Below are 23138 nucleotides of genomic sequence, written 5' to 3'. Positions count from 1 at the left end.
TGTAGCAAGATCCTATTTGTTTTCTGAGATAAAAAGTGATTTACAAGAGTTCTATCTAAAAATAAAATGTATTTTAATGCAACGATAATGTTGTCCTCTCACATCTGCCAGTAAACAGTCGAATTCCATAAGAAGCTACTCCTGCAGCGGTAAGCTCTAAAAGTGTCGAAATCCATCAATTTTTATATAAAAATCGCTCGTACACGTTGGATAAGATATGTATGTATCTATTAAAAGAAGTTTTGTTTCATTCTGGGATTCAAATACTAAAATAATGTGACTTTCAACAGTGATCCATAATGTGACCCAAAAACTGATCGTTTGACGCTATTATGGATCACTTTAAGTAAATATAGATTTTTGATCCACTCAACGCTCTTGATACAATATTCTTACCTTAAAGTATCAAAAGTATCATTAAAAAACATGTAACTTCGAAAACCAGGTGTCTTGAAACACGGAGTTGTAATAATAACACTTAAAATGGAGAGCATCACTGAAACCTGGTGGTGCACCTCTATCGAAGTAAATGGATTCGGGACTTTTTAATGTTTTCGTTTTATTCCTGTTGTAAAATCGAGTACTCCATCAGTAAAATAATCAATACACTGCGTAGTTTAGCCTTACAAACGCAAATTTATTATTAGAGTTGGATTTTTGGGTAATTTTGCATCGATCCATAATATGGCAAAAATTGATCCATAATATGTGGGACTCTGTTGAGCTGATCCATAATAAGGCATTTTGTAAACAGTGAAATATTCCTTTTTTACGCGGAAATTACTTGCGATTATACTTTAAATGGACCGGTAATGAAAAGTTCGAATCGAAACATAGCCAACGGTGTTGTCAAAGTCGTAGTTTTTGTTTTCTTTTATTTTTAATTGAATTTTGAAGGTCGAAAATACCACTAAGTGATCCATGACTGTGTACTTACGGTAATAGGCATTCCTTCAGTTTTTTGAATTTTAATTCTTTGACCTTTTTTTCTTTCGACGTTTTGTCATAGATTTGAATAACATCATATAGTTTCTTTTATCCTTTTATTTATTTTGATAATTTGGTCCGGTTTTCTATATTTTAAGCTTTGGTGAATTACCTATATTTCTGTATCATATCTTTTGTTTCTGTTCTGTTATTGGTATTATCGTTTTTTTTAGCATTTATGCGCATTGGTGTCCGGTAGCTTTCGCTTTCTGCTCGGGTTGTGTAACTTTCCACGAAACATATCTCCAAAAGCTAAGTCCATCTATCCTGGAATCCTTTTCACAGAAAGTGTCGCCGACAGTTCGACTTTGCCCCGACATTCATTGTTGTCGTCATCGTCGTCGTCGCCGCCGTCGTCGGATCATCATCTGGTGCTAGGAGTATCGCAGTCCACACAAACCCCAGCGGACGATTGCTATCTACCGCTGAAGCATCAGGGTCGATCAATTTATGAAGGTATAATCGGCTCGGGTGGACCCGGCGAGGGTTCCCCGGTGCCTGCCCGTGACGCCGACGGAGGTGGTGAGTATAAGGCACGGCCTTGCCGGCAGGGGTTTTGTAGGAGATGGTGTAGTATTCTCCATTTGTTGGATTTACGGAAGCAGTCAGCGATTCGGTTGGTTTCGTTATCGATATCAATTAATGAATCTCGCGTTTTATTCGACTTTTTATCGCAGATAAGCAGATAAGAATATAAATGAAGATTGGCTGGAAGAGTCATTACTTCAGTATGTATATACAGCCCTTAGTTCCATATACCTGTTTTTTTACTGTTTGTAGGTCACAATTTTATTCAAATGGCCGATTTACATTATTGGTCTAAGAGATGATATAACTTAACAGTTAACAGATACATCTTCAACCCAAAACTATAGATCATAATGTGCCTAACTACACTGGCAAGATGCAAATGAAACGCTTATCACAGACAAACAGACGTAACACCTTGAACAATTTTCATGAAAATCCATCGCCCAGTTCACACTACCATCACCTGGTGGAAAAGTTGCACGAATCACTGAGTTGTGCAATATCGTCAACAGAAGGCGCTAATGAGAAACGTCAAACGCATAGAAAAACGATGCGCGCGCCTCTGGTTGTGAAAGCCACAACTGTGAAAATTTAAAATGATCGTTAAAAGCGTGGTCGATGGAAATTTCGCAAGTGTTACGTCTGTTTGTCTGTGCGCTTATGATTATGATGTCTGTTATGTACAGACAGAAAAGAACATTAAAGCACGTCTCACTGAATGGTAACCGTAACTGTTAGTAAAATTAGCTCTGTTCAAAATGATTTGTAAATCTTTTGAAATAACACTAGGAGTTCTTCCAAAAAGTCTACCAGAAGTTCGTTCAGCGATTCTCCAGAAGTTTCTTCGAGATTTCCATTCGGAATTGCCCAAGGAGTGTTCTCTGAGGTTCATCCAGGAATTCATTTACGGATTCCTTCAGGAATTCCTTCCATTACTGGTATTTAGGAAATCTCATTAGATTTTTCGCAATGAATATTTCTAAGATTCATCTCTAGGAAATTTCATAAAATTCTGCTTGACAATTTCTTGGAATTCCAAGAGTTCTGAAAATCAACTTTTTTTAAATTCTTCCTGGAGTTCCTATGGGAATTTCCGCAAGGAGTGCTTTCAAAGATTTACCCAGATGTTCCTTATGGAATTCCTTCAGAAGTTCTTTTGGTGTTTACGTCTGAAGTTCCTACGGGTATCCTTCCACGATATATTTATGAAATTCTCCCTAAACTCCTTCTGAGATTCCCCCAGGAGTTCCCTCGAAGGCTCAGACGTTCTTCCTGGGATTCCTCTAAAAGTTTTTCCATATCCATCAGGAGTTCCTTAAAGTTCTTTGAAATAGTTCCATCTGGATCTACAGGAAATCTTTCTGCAACGAAGATTGCATCGAAGAGTTTAAGACCGAAAAAATGCCCAAGTACTACTGGGATTCATTCAGGAATTATTACGAGAGTTTCCTTTGATATTCCTTCCAGAGTTTCTTCAGGGATTCTTGCAGGAGTTTATTGTGACATTCCTGCCGGAGTTCTTATATTAAATGTCTTGCCATTTTGCTGTCAGAAAGAGAAAAGATTACAGAAATGTTTAACACCGCTGCTTTCCTTACAAACAGGCAGAGAACATTGTTGTCTTCACGCATTTGTCCGAGAAAAAAAACACGACATTTCTGTCTAGTGGACGTCGATTTAGGAACTCATCCATAAATTCGTTCTTTGGAATTCTCCAAGAGCTTTAGCTGATTTAAATTAAAAATCCTTTTGATTTCCTACTGGCTATTTTTTAATATCACTTTCAGAAAATCCTACAAGAATTGAATCTGAGAAATCCTCCAAGGGTTCCTTCTAGTAGTCTCCAGGTCTTTTTCTGGTAATCCTCCAGTATTTTCGTCTGGGAACTTTTCAAAGATTTCTACTGAGAACCCTTTAAGATGTCCTTTTGGAAATCCTCCAGGATTTCCTTCTGAGAGTCCTTCATGATTTCCATTTGGGAATCCTCCAGGCCGTTTTCGGCATATTCCAGGAGTTCTTTATGGGAATCATTTACTTAGGAGTTTATTTTGAAAAGCCTCCAGCGATTTCGACTGAAAATCTCCTGATTTTTTTTTTCTGAAATTCTTTTAGAAGTGCTTTCTGGGAATCCTCTTCCTTGTAGTTTCTTCTGGGTATCCTTCAAGAGTTTCTTCGGCGAATCCTTCAGGACTTGCTTCTAGGAGTCCTCCAGAAGTTCTTTCTGGGAATCTTTTACCTGGAAGATTCTTCTTGAAATCCCCCAGCGATTTCATCGGGATATCTCCAGGAGTTCTTTCTGGGATTCCTTCAGAAGTTCCTTATGAGAATCTACCTAGGAATTCTTTGAGGAGTTCCTTTCGGAGATCCCTCAAGAGTTAGTTCTGAAAATTCTTCAGCAATTCTTTCAAGGAATGCGCTAGGACTTTTTCGTCATGGAAGCACTACTAGAGTTCATTCTGGAAATCTTCTAGAAATTCTTGCAATCCTCCAGAACTTCTGAAAATTCTCCTGGAATTCCTTGTGGAAATCTTTTCAGTAGTTACTTTTGCGAATCTGCCAAGAGTTTTTTTAGGAATCCTCCAAAAGTTCCTTTTTAGAATCTTCCAAGAATTCTTTGGGGCAATCCCCCAGGATTTATTTTTTGGAATGTTTAGAGCTCTTTATGGAAATCTTCTTAGATTTTTTCTAGGAATTTATCCAGGGAAATGTTTAATAAGTGTGAAAGTGGCGTGAACCAGACTGCACCTCATTTCTGTGAGCCGGATCGATTTCCGAAAAATCAGCCCATCACCGAAAATCAGCCCACGGCTTGAACGAAGTGGGCGAATTGTCGGAACATAAGTTTAATAATATCTGGTTCAGAAAATCCTCCAGGAGTACAATCTGAGTAATTCTCCAGGCGTTCCTTCTAGTAATCTCCAGGAATTTCTTTTGGGAATCCTCCAGGAATTCCGTCTGGTAATCCCTCAAGGATTCTTACTAGGAATTCTTCGAAATATCCTTCTGGAAATCCTTCAGGAGTTCCATTTAGGAATCCTCCAGGCCTTCTTTCTGGGAATCTTCCAGGAGATCTTTCTGGGAATTATTTACCTAGGAGTTTCTCCTGAAAATCCTTCAACCAGCGATTTTATCTGAAAATCTTAAGGATTTCCTTTTGAGAATTACTCAGAAGTTCCTTCTGAAAATTTTCTACCTAGGAGTTGCTTCTGGGAATCCTTCAAGTGTTGCTTCTGTGAATCTTCTAAAAAAATCGTTCTAGGACTCTTTTACCCGAGAGTTTTTTTCTGGATATCCTACAGAGATTCCATCTGGATATCTCCAGGAGCTCTTTTAGGGAAATCTTTCAGGAGTTCCTTCTGGGAGTCCCTTCTGAGAATTCTTTAGGAGTTCGTTTTGGGAATCCCCCCTAGTTCCTTCTGGGAGCCTTACTAAAGTTCATTCTGGAAATATTCCAGGAATTCTTTCTTGGAGTTCTCCAGAACTCTCTTCTGATAATCCTCCTGGCATCAATTATAAGACTGAGAGGCGAATGAACCTAGGTTTAAATAAAAAAAAATTAAAAAAAATATGAGAATCCCTTCTGAAGCTTCTTTTGGGAATCCTCCATTAGTCCAGTAGTTCCATTTTAAACTTTCAGAAATTCCTTGTGGGAATCTTCCAGGAGTATTTTTTGAAATTTTAGAAGCTCTATGGAAATCTTCTGGGAGATTTTTTTTAGAAATCATTCAATCTGAGAAATTCTTCTTCTTTTTTCTGATAACGCTTCATGACTTTCTTCTGGAAATCCTCCAAGATGTTTTGGAAATCCTCCAGAAGTTTCTTCTGAGAATCCTTCACGAGTTTTGTTTGGGAATCCTATAGGCCTTCTTTCTGGGATTCTTTCAGGAATTCTTCACGGGAATCATTAACCTAGTAGTTTCTTCTGGAGATCCTGTTGCATCTGTAAATCTCCAGGAGTTCCTTCTGCGAATCCATCAGAAGTTCCTTCTGGGAATCCCTAAGAAATTTCTCCTAGGAATCCCCCCGGACGGACTTTTTCTCTAGAAATTTTGTAGGAAAATCTTTCAAAAATTCGTTCTGGGATCCATACTAGTGATCATCATGGAAATCTTCCAGTGGTTCTCCTGAGATTTCCTTCTGGAAATCCCTTCAATAGTTTGTTTGGGAATCATCCAAGAGTTCTTACTAGGAATGCTCTAGTAGTTCCTTTTTGGAATGAACCAGGGAATCATTGTAGGAATCCTCCAGGAGTTATTTTTGAACATTTTTAATCTTTACATGGAAATCTTCCAGGAATTTTGTTCTAGTTGTTAATCCTCCGGGAGTCCAATCTGAGAGATTCTCCGGGTCCTCTTCTAGTAATCTCCCGGACTGTTTTCTAATGATTGCCTAGGACTTTCTTCAGGAAAATTTCCAACACGTCCTTCTGCAAACCCTCCAGGAGTTTCTTCTGAGAATCCTTCATGAGTTCCGTTTGGAAATTCTACAGGCCTTCTATCTGGAAATTTTCCAGGAGTTCTTTTTGGGAATCATTTACCTAGGAGTCTCCCTCAGCGATTTTATCTGGAAATCTCAAGAAGTTCCTACTGGGAAACCAAGAATTTTTTCTGAGCATCCATCAGGAGTTCCTTTTGAGAATCGAGGGACAGATGCTGGGAATCCTTTGCCTGGGAATTTCTCGTTGGAATCCTCCAGCAGTTCCATCTGCACATCTCCAGAAGTTCTTTCTCGGGATCCTTTAGAAGTTTCTTCTGAAAATATTCTACCTAGGCGTTCCTTCTAGGAATCCTGCAAGACTTTATTCTGATAATTCTTCAGGAAAATCCTCCTTCTGGAAGCCCTACTGGAGTTCATTCTAGAAATCTTCTAGGAACTATTCCTTGGAATTCTCCAAAACTTCTGAAAATTCTCCTAGAATTCCTTGAGGGAATCTCTTCAGGAGTTTTTTTTTTGTGAATATTCCCAGAGTTCTTTTTGGGAATCCTCTACGAATTCCTCCAGGAGTTCCTTAAGGTAATCCTCCAGGAGTTATTTTTGAAGCTTCATGGGAAATCTTCTAGGTGGTTTTTCTAGGAATCATTCAGGAAATTTTTCAATATCGGCTTCAGAAAATCCTCCAGGAGTTCAATCTGGGAAATTCTCCGGGTTCCCTTCTAGTAATCTCTCGGGCTTTTTTTTTGGAATCCTGCAGGACTTTTTTTGATGATGCGCTAGGACTTTTTTCTGGAAATTTCCCAACATGTTCTTCTGCAAAACCTCCAGGAAGGAGTTCTGAGAATCCTTCATGGGTTCTTTTTGGGAAGGCCTACAAGCCTTCCTTCTGGGAATTTCCAGGACTTCTTTTTGGGAATCCTTTACCTAGGAGTTTCATCTGACAATCCTTCAGCGATTTAATCTGAAAATCTCCAGAAGTTCCTTCTGGGAATCCAGAGGCTTCTTCTGAGAATCCATCAGCAGTGGATTTTGGGAATCGCTTAAAAGTTGCTTCTGGAAATCCTATAGGAACCCGTTCTGGGAATCTTTAGCCTGGGAATTTCTCATAGGAATCCTCCTGCGGTTCTATCTGCAGATCCCCAAGAGTTCTTTCTGGGAATTCTTTAGAAGTTACTGCTGGGAATCTTTCACGAGTTCCTTCTGGATATCTCCTCAGGAGTTCCTTCTAGAAATCCTCCAGAACTTTCTTCTGGGAATTCACCAGGAAAATCCTCCAGAAGTGCCTTCTGGGATCCCTACTAGAGTTTATTCTGGAAATCATCCAGGAACTCTTCCTTGGAAATCTCCAAAACTTTCTACTAATAATTCGTCTGGAATTCCTTGTGGGAATCTCTTCAGAAGTTTTTTTTTTGCAAACCTTCCAAGAGTTCTTTCTAGAAATCCTCCACTAGTACCTTTTTTGAATCTTCCAGGAATACCTTATAAGAAACCTCCACGAGTTATTTTTGGATTTTTTTCTTCCTAGAAATTTTCTAGGAGCTTTGTTATAGGAGTCTTCAAAATCTGTTTTAGAAAATCCTCCAGGAGTTCAATCTGGGAATCCTCTAGGACTTTCTTTTGATGATTTTCTGAAACTTCCTTTTGGAAATTTTCCAACATGTCTCCTTCTGCAAACCCTCCAGGAGTTTATTCTGGGAATCCATCAGGTGTTCCTCTTGGGAATCACTCCGAAGTTGCTTCTGAGAATCCTCCAGGAATACGATCTGGGAATCTTTTGCCAGGGCGTTTCTCGTTGGAATTCTCCAGCGGTTCCATCTGCACATCTCCAGGAGTTCTTTTTGGGAATCCTTTAGAAATTCCTTCTGGGAATCCTCTACCTAGGAGTTTCTTCTTGAAAATTTTCACGAGTTCCTTCTGGGAATCTCTCTTCAGAAGTTCCTTCTAGGAATCCTCCAAAACTTTCCTCTAGGAATTCGCCAGGAAAATCCTCCAAAAGTTCCTTCTGGGACCAGGAGATCTTTTTTGAAATCATTTACCTAGGAGCGATTTCATCCGGAAATCTCCAGAAGTTTCTTCTGGGAATCAATCAGGAGTTCCTTTTGAGGATTATTCAGAAGTTGCATCTGGGAATCCTCCAGAAATTCGTTCTGGAAATCCTTTGTCTGTGAGTTTCGCGTAGGAATTTTCTAGCGGTTCTATCTGTACATCTCCAGGAGTTCTTTCTGGAAATCCTTTAGAAGTTCTTTCTGGGAATCCTCTACCTAGGAGTTCTTTCTGCGAACCTCTCTTCAGGAGTTCCTTCTGGAAATCCATCAGAAATTTCCTCTAGGAATTCACCAGGAAAATCCTCCAAAAATTCATTCTGGATATCTTTTTTCTTGCTTCCTTGGAATCCTATAAAACTTCCTTCTGAAAATCCTGCTGGAATTCCTTGTAGGAATCTCTTCTGAAGTTTATTTTGAGAATCTTCCAAAAGTTTTTTCTAGGAATCCTCCCGGTGTTCCATTTTGGAATTTTCCAGAATTTTTTCGTGGGAATCCTTCAAGAGTAATTTCTGGATTTTCTTCGGCTATTCTTAGAAATCTTCTCGGAGATTTTTCCCAGGAATCATCCAGGAGTTCTTTTTGGGAATCTTTCAGAGGTTGCTTTTAGGAATTTCCCATTAGTTTCTTCCAGGAATCCTCTAGGAATTCCTTCTGAAAATCATCCAAAAGTTCTTTTTTGGAGCCTTCCTGTAGTTAAGTCTGAAAATCTTTTCAGAATGAACTCAAACATTTTCCCATTTTTTTCTGGGAATCTTTCAGCTCAAAGTGCATACGGAAGATTGGCAGTCAATGTAGGGTGCATAGGAATGAAGCGAGAATAATCAAGAGGGGATGAAGTTGAAGAATGTGATGCAGATTTGAATATCGACAAAAGAAATTGAGGATTTTCAAATCGTGTATGAGTGTTTCCAAGCAGATGGATCTTTCATTCATACTGCTGAAGATTTGAGATGAAGAGAAGGTCTTTCATTTACCAACCATTTCTGGGAATCTTCCAGCTCCATAAGTCCCTTGCAGGAATCTGTCTGAAGTTCCATCCAGGAATCTTTCAGAAATTCGTTGCAAGAATCTTCCAGGAGCTCTTTCTAGGAATCCCCCAGGAGTTCCTAGAAAGAGCTTGGGGGGAACCCTAAGGAAGATCCTTGTCGAAGCATTCCAGGATTTTCTTTTTGGGATTGCAATAAGAGTGCCTTCTGGGGTATGGTATGGTAATCTTTCACGAGTTGTTTTTAATTTTCCATGAGTTTCTTCTAGGAATCCTCCAGGTGTTCGTTCTGAAAATCATCCATAAGTTCTTTATTGGAGCCCTTCTGAAGTTCATTCTGAAAACCTTCCAGTTACCGAAGTTCCTTGCATCGCTCAGAAGATCATTCCAGTAATCTTTCAGAAGTTTCTTTCGGAGATCTTTCAGGAGTTCTTTTAAGATGGAATTTTATTTGGAAATCCTTCTGGGGCTCCTTACCGGAACCTTCAAGTATTTCTTTTTGGAACTTCTGCAAGAGTTTCTTCATGGGTTTTGATGGTAATCTTTTAGGAGTTTGTTCTAGGAGTCCTTCCTTTGGGAATTCTGCAGGAGGTCCTTCTTGGAATCCTTCAGTAAATCCTGGAATATTCCATGGAGAAATTCTCAGTCTTTCAGAAGGGAATCTTTCAAGAGTTTATTTTTATTTTTCATGAGTTTACTCTAGGAATTCTCCTGAAGTTTCTACTGAAAATCATCCACGAGTTCTTTTTGGGAATCCTCCAGCTACCGTTTCTTACAAAAATCTTTCAGGAGATCCTTGCAGGAATCTTTCAGAACTTTCTTTTGGGAATCTTCGAGGAGCTCTTTCTCGGAATCCTCCGGTTGTTTCTTTGGAGGATCCTTCTAGAGTTTCTTGTCTCAACCTTCCAGGATTTCTGTTCGGGATGTCTGCAGGAGTTCCTTCTGGGGTTCTTATGGTAATCCTTCAGTAGTTTTTCTAGGAGTCTTCCAGGAGGGAATCTTTCAGGAGCATCTTTTGGAAATTCTACAGCAGTTCCTTCTGGGAATTCTTCAGTAGTTCTTGGATTATTCTCGGGGGAATCCCAGATTACATGCTAATAAGAATTCCTAAAGAAACTTTTGGAGAAATTCGTATCTCAAGCAATACAGAGGAATCCATAGAAAGCATTCAAAGAGGAATCTTTAGAAGAAGTTTCTGGCAGAATCCCTGAAAAAAATCCTCAAATAATCCCCAGATGAAATTTCTTGAAGAAACGCCAGAAGGGCTTTTTGGAGAAATCCCCTAGAAGGAATTCCTGAAATCCCCAGATAACCTTCCGGGAGTAATCGATAAATGGCGTTCCTCAGATAATACTTAACGATTTGTGGTTAGAAAAGGGAAACATGAAATTGTCTAGCAGTGGCCGTTTTCCATACAAAATGGCCAACTTAAGCCAAATTTGGTGTGATGTAACTTTGTTCTCCTATGAGCGATTGAGTTGAAAGTTTGACAGCGAACTACAAATATAATGAATATTGTTATAGTAAAATTTGATAATTTTTGAGGCACGTGGAAATCGTTCAAAATAATAGCAGTGTGAATAAATTAAAATGTAGCTTTACCTTGAATAATCAATAAATATTTTCGCACGCTATTCGACAGTTTCCACCTTGGCCATTAACTTGTAAATGTTTAAATTTAAACATTTGAAATTGTTTGCTGAATAAAAAAAATCAAAACAAACACTGTTATTATTTTGATTATTTTCACATATTGTTTAACTTTTTTCCATGTGCTTCAAAAAATTTCAAATTTTGCTATAACAATATTTACCAAATTGTAGTTCGCTGTCAAATTTTCCGCCTAATCGCACATAGGAGAACAAAGTTACATTATGCCAAAGTTGACCATTTTGTATGCAAAACGGGTTTCACTGAACACAGCTGTACAGGGGATGGCCAAAATGTTTGGGATAGGCAACTTTTTTTCTCCCACAAAAAAAATCAACATGCTGTAAGTTTTCATAGAGTGCATCAAAAAATCTCAAATTTTAACTGCTTATCAACCTATTATATGTGCATCATTGGTACAAATTAGGACTCGATTGATCAATGTTTCGCAAAGTTGGAACCGTTCGCGTAAAACAATATTTTTCAGACAACTCATTTTTGAGCTGTCATATCTCGGAAACCAGTGAACCGAATTGAATGAAATTTTGAACGTACACTAACAATATGTAAATGCTTCACAAACTATTAAAACATAGGTACTTTTTGAACATTGAAAAAAGTTATCATGGATTGACACTTTTTGGATTTTTCTCGAAAAAATGTAATTTTTCACATCAATGTCAATAAATTTTAGTGTTGATATCCAAAGATTTTCCACTTCTGTTCTCAAATAATCTCTAATCAGATATATTAGAGCCTATTTAGATTGAAGGAAGAACACATTTAATAATTTTGTGTGGTATTGTATATTTGACTTATTTTCCTCTTTATGGGGAAAAATTTCAACCCGGTATAATTTAATTCGCCGTGAGAAAATATTACATTTTATAAAGTCGTATTAAGTATCAATATATTGTTGATAAACGTTCAAAAATTCATTCAAATCGGTTCACTGGTTTCCGAGATATGACAGTTCAAAAATTAGTTGTCTAAAAAATAGTGTTTTACCCGAACGGTTCTAACTTCGCGAAATATTAATCAATCGAGCCCAAATTTGTACCAATGATGCGCATATAATAGGTTGATAAACAGTCAAAATTTGAGATTTTTTGATGCTCTCTATGAAAAGTTACAGCATGTTGAATTTTTTTGTGGGAGAAAAAAAGTTGCCTATCTCAAACATTTTGGCCATCCCCTGTATATCACTGAAATGGACTAGGGTCCTTAAAATGTATTTTACGTTTTTATTCTTTAGACATTTTACCTATTTGCATCTTCCAGCAAGGTATTTTACGGCGATGACATAGTGCCGCTTCAAAGTGAGAGTGAAAGTGCGCGTCCATAGGATTTTCGTGAATTTGCTATTGTTGATATTCTTCTTTGCGGCTTCGCACACGCGCACTCCCACTCTCACGCGTAACTATAACGGCACCCTTAGGCACATTTTGAACTATATGTTAGCTTGGTGCAAATTATCTATATATATATAAATGCAGTGGCATACGTGGGACCGCGCATAACTTACGAACGGATGGTCCGATTTGGGTCGTCTAAGTTCTGTTCTGTTAGTTTTCACCCAAGGAAGGTTTATGAGGCAAAAAACATGGGAAAATTGAGAGTTTTCGGCAATCGGGTTTTCATACGTTTTAAACGGGGACTTGGGCGCTTGGCTAGGGACTTGAAACGTCAAAAAAACGCAGTAGGCAAGACAAAGTTTGCCGGGGACAACTAGTTATACATGTAAAAAGACTTGGAAAAAAATACTCTTTAATATACAAAAGTACAAAATAGATTTGAGGACAAAAATTCAAGAATCCCAATTCTACATAGTACACTTTAGAGCACCTTTTTCGCTCAAATTAAGGTATTAAGATTCGGTGAGCAGGTAAGGGGCTGTCCATTTATTACGTAAGGCAATTTTTCCGAATTTTCGACAAGGTTTTTCGTAAGGTTTTTTGTATGAAAATACAAATATTTTTGTATGCCGCGTAAGATTTTCCAAACCCCCCCCCTCCCCCCAAAAACCCTTACGTAATTTATGGACCGCCCCTAAGTCGGTTATTGTGGTGGTCATCTTAGGATTCTAACAAGCTTGTTCTTGAATAATGCACAAGCATGGCTGCTGTCACACCTCAGATGGGAACAGAAAAGCAGTGATAACGATGATCCAAGCTATGCTTCAAGTTTAGTCCTAATGATTCACGTTTATTAGTTTATGAATCGAACATTTTGAAATAAAATGAAAAGTTGGGTCGAAGATATTAATTCACGAAAGAATAAAAGTTTTTCATCGTCTGCCATGATTACACAAGAAAAGATAGCGGTCAAATTGAACTTTCCCTGTCCATGCGATTGCAGCGCCAGTGGTTAAAGTAGGAAGCGATTACGACGCCCCAGTGCTAAATCATTCGCCAACTTCGCTTGATTTTGAATTAATAAAGCTTTTATTACCAATCTGATTGAGTAATTATGAGTTGGCTTCTTGATGATGACATGTTATAACACTCACCATTTGAAACTATCATGATTTCATTCATAAAATTCATACTTCATTTCTGACATGAATGGAACATGCCACTAATGACAGTGACATTTCGCCGCAATCGGCGACATTCGTGTTCAACTTGCACCGGGGTTCGGCTCGTGTCCGACCCGACGACGAAGTGAAGCGAAAGAAAGAAACTCCTCCAGCAGCCCAGTTGTGTGGGTAGTGGTGTCAGCCCGTAGAATCCGTCAGTCGTTAGCCGTCGCTCGTACGTCGTGGTACAACTCGTTCGCTAGGGATAGCTGAAGAACGCGCTTTGGTTTGTGGTAGACTAGACCGTATTCGCCGTATAGTGCAGAGTGGTGTCGCACCCTTCCACCCCCGCCCATTTTGGGGGAGTGTTGCGTTGCGTGTAGTGTAGGCAGGTGGCCCAAAGGGGGAAACTGGAAAGGGTGTTCGCTGCGGAGGATACTGTGTGGAGTAGTACCGTGTGCGTTTCTCGGGGTTCAGCCACCAACAATGGAAGCTGCTGCTCCTACTTCTGGTTGGTTGGAACTTCTGGAAGAGGAAGAGATGGTGGCTTGAAACAGCAGCAGAAGCAGCCGTGTGTAGAGTCTGTTGGTTCGGTGCAGTGTGTGTATGAAGAGGGGGGCGGTGGGTTGCTCCCAACAACGCAAGAGAAAGAGAGCGGCGCGCGGAGAGTGTGTGGCCAACGCAGAAAAAATCGCTCTGCAGTGTCTTTCTTTATCCCCGACTGCAATTTCCATATTTTCTTTAATTATCACCAGAGTTGAGTGAAATCCCCACGGGATTTGCACAGTCGAGAAAGCAGTGCTTGGTGTGAAAACAATATTGGGTCTTAGGGGGTTGATGGAGAATGATGATGGCAGTAAATGGTGAATAGATGTTTGTATACATCGCCGACGTCGTCGTCAGCAGAAGAAATCGACGGCTGGAAAATGGGTGCGAAGTTAATGGGATAGAGTGAAAGAGAGCAAGCGAAAAAGGAGTGGTGGCAGAAGTGAAGTTTTTTGGGGGCAGACATTCTGATGGAGTTTGGTAAAGGGCTGGAGATTTGCGGGGAAGAATCAAGAAGAAAAGATAACGTTGAGTGAAGTATTCTAAAACCGTAGTGAGCGAGAGCGGATTGATAGAAGAAGAGCTGGCGATGGTATGAGGTGGGCAGAGTAGCCAGACGAAGAATCATCTCAAAGTGCATACGGAAGATTGGCAGTCAATGTAGAGTGCATAGGAATGAAGCGAGAATAATCAAGAGGGGATGAAGTTGAAGAATGTGATGCAAATTTGAATATCGACAAAAGAAATTGAGGGTTTTCAAATCGTCGATTATGCATGAGTGTTTCCAAGCAGATGGATCCTCCATTCATACTGCTGAAGATTTGAGATGAAGAGAAGGTTTTTCATTTACCAATCAAACGCCAGTGGAAGCAGAAAACAGCACTTGTGAGATCGACAGCAGCTGAATTATTGTTGGAGTTGTTGACGACGAAGAAGGTATATGTTAAGTCGAGTGGTGATGTAGTGAAGCTCGCGATAAGTCGTATATTACGCACACATTCGCACCGGTACGGAGTTGTTGAAGCAGCCGAGAAAGACACAACACTGCAGCAGTCGGTCGGATCGAGTCGCCGCTGGAAACGTATAAGCATGTGTAAGTGCCATGATTATTATCTTTTTTACTACACTTTACACCAATCTCCATAAACATACCTGTAGCAATACAATTTTCATACAACTACGATCATGACGACGAAAAAGACGACGAAAGACGGACAGACAAACCGCGAACGAGTTGTAAGCAAAAGCTCGTCGTAGTCCAAAGCACCAACAAAGAGACGAAGGGAAAGGACCCGTGTCGTGGGGAAAAGAATGTTAAAAACAAGTTTTCGGTCCGAAAATAGTTGTTTTTCGGGTTTGGGTTCGGTTTTGTTTGTAGTCTGAGCGTTTGTTGGGCGCTGCTACTTTGCTTCTTTTCGATGGAATCTGTGGTGATGCTGCGAGTTTTTTTTTATTATTGGACTGCGTTCTTTTATCAGAACTATCGTTGTCGCTTTTTTTCTTCTCTATCAAGCTGGATGCTATGCGATGCGTCGATTCGTATCACTAGTTGACTGAATGCTGCTATTGATGACCAAGATGTGATAGAATGTTTTTGATTTCCGATGACACAGAGGAAAGCTACAAGTACTAGTCGAAATACGTGTATCTGTGGAAGGAAATGTTTATCCTATTCAATTGGGCGTCACTCAATCCAGCGATGTCTTCAACAATTTGTCCAAAAATTTCTCAAGAAAAGCTTTGGAGAATTTCTTCTAGGGTTTTTTTCAGAGATTCCTCGAAGGATTGCACCAAGAGCTCATTCAATTTTCATAAAAAAATCTTTCAGAAATCCCTATAACAAATCTTTCAAAAATTTCTCCAATATTCTTCCAATAATACGCCAAAGATAACTCAAATATTAAATTAAATTAACCTCTCTGAGGAATCTTTAGAAGAAATTATTTCTCATGGAAATATTCTACCTTGAATTACTCCAATGATTATCTCGAATATTGCACCAGATTTAAAGGACTCCGAGGATTTGTTTCAAACATTCTTCTATTAATTCCTCCAAGTATTTGTCGAGGATACATTCCAATGAATCTTTCAGCAGTTTATCAAGAAATTCCTTTGCGAATTTCTCCAAAGATTGCTACACGAGTTCGTCCAGAAATTTCACCAAGAATTACTTCAAGAAAAATTTTCTCAGATTTATCTAACTGTTTGTCATGGTTTTCTTCAAACATTCATTCTTCCAGCAATTCATTCAAGGTTTTCTCCACGAACATTTCAAGGAATTTATCCAACGATTCGTGTAGGGATTCTGTAATGGATTCAACAAAAAATTCTTTTGCAATTTCTCCTTAATCTATAAAGATTGCTGGAGAAGTTCTACTGAGTATTTCCTAGTAGATCCCTCCAGGAATGAATCCTTTTTTACCAAAAATTCTCCAAAAACTCCTCCAAACTGTTTTCCAAGAATTTCTCCACGAATTATTTTAGAAATTGCTACAAGCATTTCTTTAAGAAATCTTCAACTATCCCTACAGATTTTTCTTATAGATTTCCTCAAAAAATCTTCCAGTACTTACTCTACAAATTCCTCGAAAAATTTCTGCAAAAATAAAATTTCTCTGAAAATGCCTTCAAAAAATCTCTTCAAAAAATCTTTCGTCTAAGGATTGCCACAAGACTTCTTCAAAAATTTGTTAAAAAAATTCATCCAGGTATTATTGCAAGAATTTTTCTAATGACTCTTCCAGGAGCGCTTCCTGGAACTCCAGAGATTCCCCTAAGGAATGCAACAGGAATTCTTCCAAGGATTTGCACAAGTTTGTTTATCCGGATAATTTTCAGGAATTCTTACAAAGACTCCTCCACGAATTTCTCCAAGGACTCCTGTAAGCCATCGTTCAATGATAGTATATTTTATTCTTCCAGGGATTAAAAACCAAATTTCAAAGATTCTTCCAGAATTTATCTTATTTTTTCTTCAAAGAATCCTTTTTTATTGTGTTTAATTGGAGGAATCATTAGATTCCTAGGAGGCATTCCTGATGTTGTCATTGAAAAGAATCCTGCAAAAATATAAAAAAAATACTTTCAATATCTTCTGCAGCAATTTATTCAACCATAAATGCAGGAATCCTTCGAAGAAATCTAATGGTTTCTCTAACAAGGCAGACGATTGAACGCCACATAATAAAAAAGATCATACATAGTCTTCAGCCAGCGCACTATGGGGCGGCTCCATACAAAGTGGTGGCCAAAAATATTTTTTTGGGTTTTCCGCATTTTTTGGAAGTATTCTAGTAAGATTAGCATAACATTAGTCAAATTTATGTATTTTCATCACAGCTGGAAGCTGTAACTAGTATTTAACCCAGTTAGGAACTACTTATTCTTGAACAATTAACTTAAACGTTTCTTTTTAATTTTTGAGGCAGTTCAAATGCAAATCAATACTAGAATAAGATTGCCATGCATAAGATAAAACAGGAGAGGTGGAGGTGGAAGCACCCCCCCCTCCCCCCTTTCGATGCAAATTTGACCCCCCTCCTCCCATTTTTCAAACGTTAAATAAGAGTATTGTTTTATCGATCACGTATTTTGGTGAAGAATTGTTCATCTACCAAGAGCCCCCCCCCTCCAACTTATCTGCCCCCCCCCCCCCCTCCGCCTACTGTAATATTTGTTTCAAACTCGTCTAAAGGATACTTTTTTAATATGCTTCTATTATTTTACTGAACACATATACACACCGATAACTAAGTTGATGATTTGTATCCATTTTTTATACTGCAGGAATGAATATACTGCTAAATAGAACATCATTTTGATTGATAAATTTCCATCACAAATTTTATTAATTAAGTTTCAAGAGACATAGCTTAATCAAATTCACAAGCAATATCTACTTATTTTCCTGTTCAGGTGACATCATTCCATATAACTTTTTGGGAATGGTAAACATTTTAGATTCACTTTCACGATTTTTGAGAGCATGGCCAATCAAATTCACCATATTTGAAACGTTATGTCTATATGCAGTTTTTATATAGTGTGAACTTTACCGCCAAACATAACATTGTTTCCAAATTCCAAATAAGCGTCGCGCCAATCGTTATTTTATTTTTCAAAGCATTTTTGCGTGAGCCATTTGCCATTGTAAAAATATTGTGCTACGTACTTCAACTTTTGAAGTACAGTAGACGTTCGATAACTTCAACATGTTTACGTTTCATCTAACGAATGAAATTCGATAACTGCAAAAACTGGTAGATGTCATAGAACTGTCAGTTGCTGCAGAATGCTGCCAATGTGCATTTGAAAAACATCACATTGCAGCAAAAGTGCATGAGAAAAACATCGGATCGCTGTTGACATTTCATTATGAGGGATAGCGGTGCGATAACTGCAAAATTGTTGCACTTAGCGGACTTGCAGTTAAAAAGCATTGCAGTTATAGCGTTTGCACTGAGCGAACGTCTACTGTAGTCGTTCTACCTTAGCTAGATCAAAATTATATTTTGCCTTGATATATTCAAATACTTTTGTTGCATTGACTATTTGAGAATTTTTTAGATCTAAAATAAAACGACAGTTAAACAGACGTCTCACTCTACTCAGTTCCCATCGTTTTTCTTTTTAACGTAGTTAGCATTGGGGGATTATGTTTTCGTGATGATGATTTTTATCGCATTTTGTTCCAAGTGATACGTCTGTTTGTCTGTGGTAACACGATGCTCGTATGTTCCATTTTACCACAAACAATTATTTTCATATTTGTTTTCGTTGAATTAACTTCTGTGCTATATTCACGTTGCTAGCGTTTAATTTGAAAACGAACTTATGAATTGAAAATATTATCCTCGTCTTTTAAATACAAGTAGGTAGTTTTTAGTAAAATTAATATATAAGATGTGGTGTTTCTTTCCCTGTTGCTAAATATGTATTGAAAATATAAACAAGATTTTCGTGAACAAAAGAAGTATTTCAGTCCAGATGGGTTCATACAGTTTATGTATGGAACGATAATTTTTGGTCAGTTTTTACCCATTTTTAACATAAAAATAATTAAGTGTGTAACAGTTTTAGACTTAATTTTAAAATTAACAGTTCCACCTTTGAAGCACTGTTTAATTTGTACGATTATTTTTTTGTATGTGCTCGCATAATCAATAATCATAGTTAACCAAAAAATAACAAAAAAAATCAATTTTTCAGGCTTGGATCAAAATGACGCTCATCCGCAGCTATCCGCAGCTGGATTCGCGTTCCGCAGATACTATAGACCCCAAACTAAACTGTGGAGGCGGTCTCTTGAGACTGCTCGATCCTGCTTGTTAGATATAGACCAACTTAGGCAAAAATTGTTGTTTTTGTCAATAATTACCCATTTTTTACTAATTTCAATTAATCGTGTAACCCCAACAACACATTCATTTTAAAGTTCAGACAATAACATTTCCAACGGAGGATTAAAATCCAAAATTAAACCGTTTTTTCACTGAGAAAACTGCATTTGTTTAAAATGCATTTTTTCTACAATTTTCACTATTTTTCTAAGTCTGATATCTGTGGCGCAATGAGTTTCCATCACAGAGGGCTGAAATTTTGGGAATCTAGGTTTGAACTATCTGGCTCTCAAATGGTATATAAGACACGTCATTCAAAGCAAGTAAATTTTTCGATTTTTGGCCACCACTTTCCCCATAGTGCAGCGGCTGTACTGACTGAGCATAGCTAGACAACGCCCAACATTACACGCAAAAGTGTATTTTTCCACCAAAAAAGGATGAATTTTCTATAAATAAATATAACTTGTCCATAATGAATTTGAAACTCACATTAAAAAAATATCAAAAATTACAAGGCATTGTTTTTCTTAATAATTGCATTCTCTGATTTTTTTGTTAAATATAACTTTGTTGAGTGTTTGAGTTTTTCACGCTAAAATCTTGAAACAATTTCAACAGTAGATTTTCTATGATTTTTTGTAGATTTTTTTTAAATATTCCTAGGGAAACCTCAAAAGGTGTTTAAAAATTTTCTAGAGGAAACCTTTGAATTAATTCAGAAACTCATGTATTTATGAAAAGAGCCTTGAAAACTTTCTTCGAGAAATCCTTCAATCATTGGAAGAGCTCCTTTGCATTGTTTTGCAGCTATTCCTTAAAAAAATCTTGTAAAAATCAATAGAGGAGACTTTGTGGTGACAATCTTTAAGAAATACCTGGAAGAGTTTCGTCAAGAATAATTACAATAATCGTAGGTGAAATTCCGGAAAAAATAAATTAATTTCTGGAAAAAATGTTGAAACTCTTCAAATGATTCTGTAGCACTCCTTCAAAGATTTTAGGAATTAATCCCAGATGAATAGCCGGATCAGTCAAAGAATTTCTGGAATCCTTGGAGTGATTCTTGGAACAAATACTTGGAGGAATCGCTGGAGACATCGAATAAATTGCTGGAGCAATATTTTGACAGATCCCTATAAAAGTGTACCATTAACCTTTTTTAAAGAATCCTGAAAAGAATTCTGGGAACAATTCTTAGAATTCTTAGATGATTTTCTGGAGGAGTTCTTCAGGAAATTATCCAAAGATCTGTCCAAAGTCTTCTACAGAAACCCATCCACAAATTTCGCCAAAAATTGTTCCAGTAGTTCCTTTAAGGCTTATTCCAATAAATTTCTTATGATTTTTCTAAGAGTTCTCCCGAAAACTTCTCCAAGAAATTGCTAATTGCTTCAGGGGCTTTTCCACTGCTCAGTAGTTAAAACAAACATACATTTTATTCTACTATTCATACCACTGACATTTTAAAGCCATGATGAAGAATCATTGAATATCGAATTTAAACCCCTGATTTCATTATTCTAGTAAAGTGAAGACTCACGTGTCATGCCTCGAGCAAGTATGCTTGTCAACAGCAACACTGTCGTTACTTTCGACTCAAAACTAACAACTACAAATAATGTTGTGTCACGATTGACAATATCAATTGAAAGTCTTAGCAGGAAATTTGTGCACTGTTTATGGTTTATTCATCGCATGGTAGGCAATCTTCTTCAATGCTTGAGCAGCACTTCTAACTAGGAACTGAAGAAGTAAGTGTTAGACAAATATGTTCTGAATGCAAATATGGTCCCGAGTTTGCTGACTGAGATGTGTCTGATCAGTAAGTTTAGTTTAGTGTTCTAACTTTGACGTCCTAAACAAAACCCTAAGAACCGTATGTTGAAACAATGGTTTTATAGCTTAAAAAATTATAGAGCAGAATAATTTTGGAAAACCATTTTAGATTCGCTGGTTACCATGTTTGGATTCCGGAATCTACTTCATACCAAATATACCAATATTGCATGGTTGAAGAACCTACACTCCATAAAACAGCCGAAATTTTCATATTAGGCCACCATCTTGGATTTTGTAACGCCAGATGTTTTGGACATATTCTCTGCATCAAATGATCCTAAAACTCCAAAAAGAGCCGCCACATAACGTCTATATTTGAGACTCGAAATACCTTCTCGGCATGGGGTGATTCCTATATGCACGATTTAGAGCTTAATACTCCATGAAAAATTCGCCATCTTGCGTTTTAGACTGCCGTTTGGGATTTTGACCGCCATATTTATTGCATAATATGTCTTCCATTTTTTAAGTCTATCCATCTTCCTCATGATATGTAATGAATATACCCATGGTTATATAACCTAAAACTATAAACAGCCCCCATATTGATTTTTTGGACGACATCTTGGATTTTGGACTGTCGTATTGGATATTCTACTCGCCATTTTTGGACTTCCTCATTAAAACAGAGCCTACACTTCATTGAAACAGCGACTTTCATGAGTTGTCGGTTGCAATTTCGAATTTCAGGCCGCCTTTTTGGATTTTAGGCCACCATCTTGGATATTCTGGTCGCCATGTTTGGATTCCGGACTTCTTTGCCGTACCAAATATATCCATATTGCATAGTTTTACAACCCAAAAATCCATAAACAGCCGCTATCTTTAATTTCTGACTCCCTTTTTTTATTTAAGGCCGCCATCTTGGATATTCTTGATTTTTTGAACGCTATTTCGTGTTTTAAGCCGCCTTATTGGATATTCTCATCGCCATAGTTGGACTCCAAACATCTTACCCATACCAAATATGGATATATTACATGGTTTTAAGGCCTCATAAAACAGCCATTATCTTGAGTTGTGTGTCGTCTGATTTGAATTTTAGGTCGCCATCTTGAATGTTTGGCCGACTTCGTTGATTTTCTGGGCTCGTTTGTTGAACTCCGCACAAAATTTGTCAACCATGCTAAAGGTTATAAAAATCAGATACTAGGGAATCGCGCCACTTGGGCGGTGGCTTCTATATTCGTCTGTTTCCCACTATAGCTCAGTCAAATTTGAACCAATTTACACAACTTTTGGAATGTGGTGAGATAGGTATAGTATCTACCCGTGTACAACATTTCTTATCAATTGGTTCAAAATTGACTGAGTTATAGTGGAAAACAGATGAATATAGAAGCCTCCGCCCATGTGGCGCGATACCCTATGTGTCTGGATCATTGTTAAAAGACCGTAACTCCAGAATGCCTCGATTGATCCGGATCATTTCCAAAAGCAAACAATGCAGTAAAATTCAAGTTTTATTCATGCTAAAATCAAGGGCCCATATAGCCGAGGCGGTAAACGCACGGGTATTCAGCAAGACCATGCTGAGGGTGACGGGTTCGATTCCCGGTCGGTCCAGGATCTTTTCGTAAAGGAAATTTCCTTGACTTCCTTGGGCATAGAGTATCTTCGTGCCTGCCACACGATATACACATGCAAAATGGTCATTGGCAGAGGAAGCTCTCAGTTAATAACTGTGGAAGTGCTCATAGAACACTAAGCTGAGAAGCAGGCTTTGTCCCAGTGAGGACGTTACGCCAAGAAGAAGAAGAAGAAGTCATGCTAAAATCGTTGAATCGACAAATGAGAAGTGCCTTGAATTGAATAACCTTTTTTGTACACAGACATACCTATAGAAACAGGTAGATATGATTTTACTGGTATATATGTAATTCTTGTAGATACGGGCGTATCTACAATGATCGATTTCTCTTAATCGATTTTCTCTTTGGTTAATAACTTGAGCGGCAAATCATTAAAAAAACTCGTATTTCCCGGAATAATCCGAAGAGAAAATCGATTAAGAGAAGTTGATCATTGTAGATACGCCTGTAAGATACTAAACGCGAGAATTCGACTCTCCGAGCCTTCTATCAAAAATTTGTTTTTCGACTGAACATACGTACAAGTTCGAGAAAGGCAAAAATGCAACAAAACATTCAACTAACAACTTCGATGACTCCATGCATATTTTATCCAGTCCCTTTCCTTACGTCGACGTTACCGAGTGCGGTACGGAACCTTTCCATTACAAACTAATTTCGGGAGTTATA

The 23138-nt window shown here is 38.0% G+C and overlaps 1 protein-coding gene across 5 annotated transcripts in view; it reads left to right on the top strand.

The window, feature by feature from the left end:
* Positions 1-13198: 13198 nt before the first annotated feature.
* LOC109412528 (AF4/FMR2 family member lilli) overlaps positions 13199-23138 on the top strand; it is a 635361-nt gene continuing 625421 nt past the window's right edge. For 4 of the 5 annotated variants that reach the window (XM_062852328.1, XM_062852324.1, XM_062852327.1 and 1 more), the window contains exon 1: positions 13199-14787. The gene's annotated coding sequence lies outside the window, so the exon portion shown is untranslated. The remainder of the gene's footprint in view (positions 14788-23138) is intronic. The other variant, XM_062852329.1, reaches the window with a different exon arrangement.

Source organism: Aedes albopictus, chromosome 2 (genome assembly GCF_035046485.1).
Source record: "Aedes albopictus strain Foshan chromosome 2, AalbF5, whole genome shotgun sequence".
Taxonomy (NCBI): domain Eukaryota; kingdom Metazoa; phylum Arthropoda; class Insecta; order Diptera; family Culicidae; genus Aedes; species Aedes albopictus.
The sequence above is the reverse complement of the archived record's forward strand: the minus strand, read 5'-3'. Positions and strand labels throughout refer to the sequence as shown.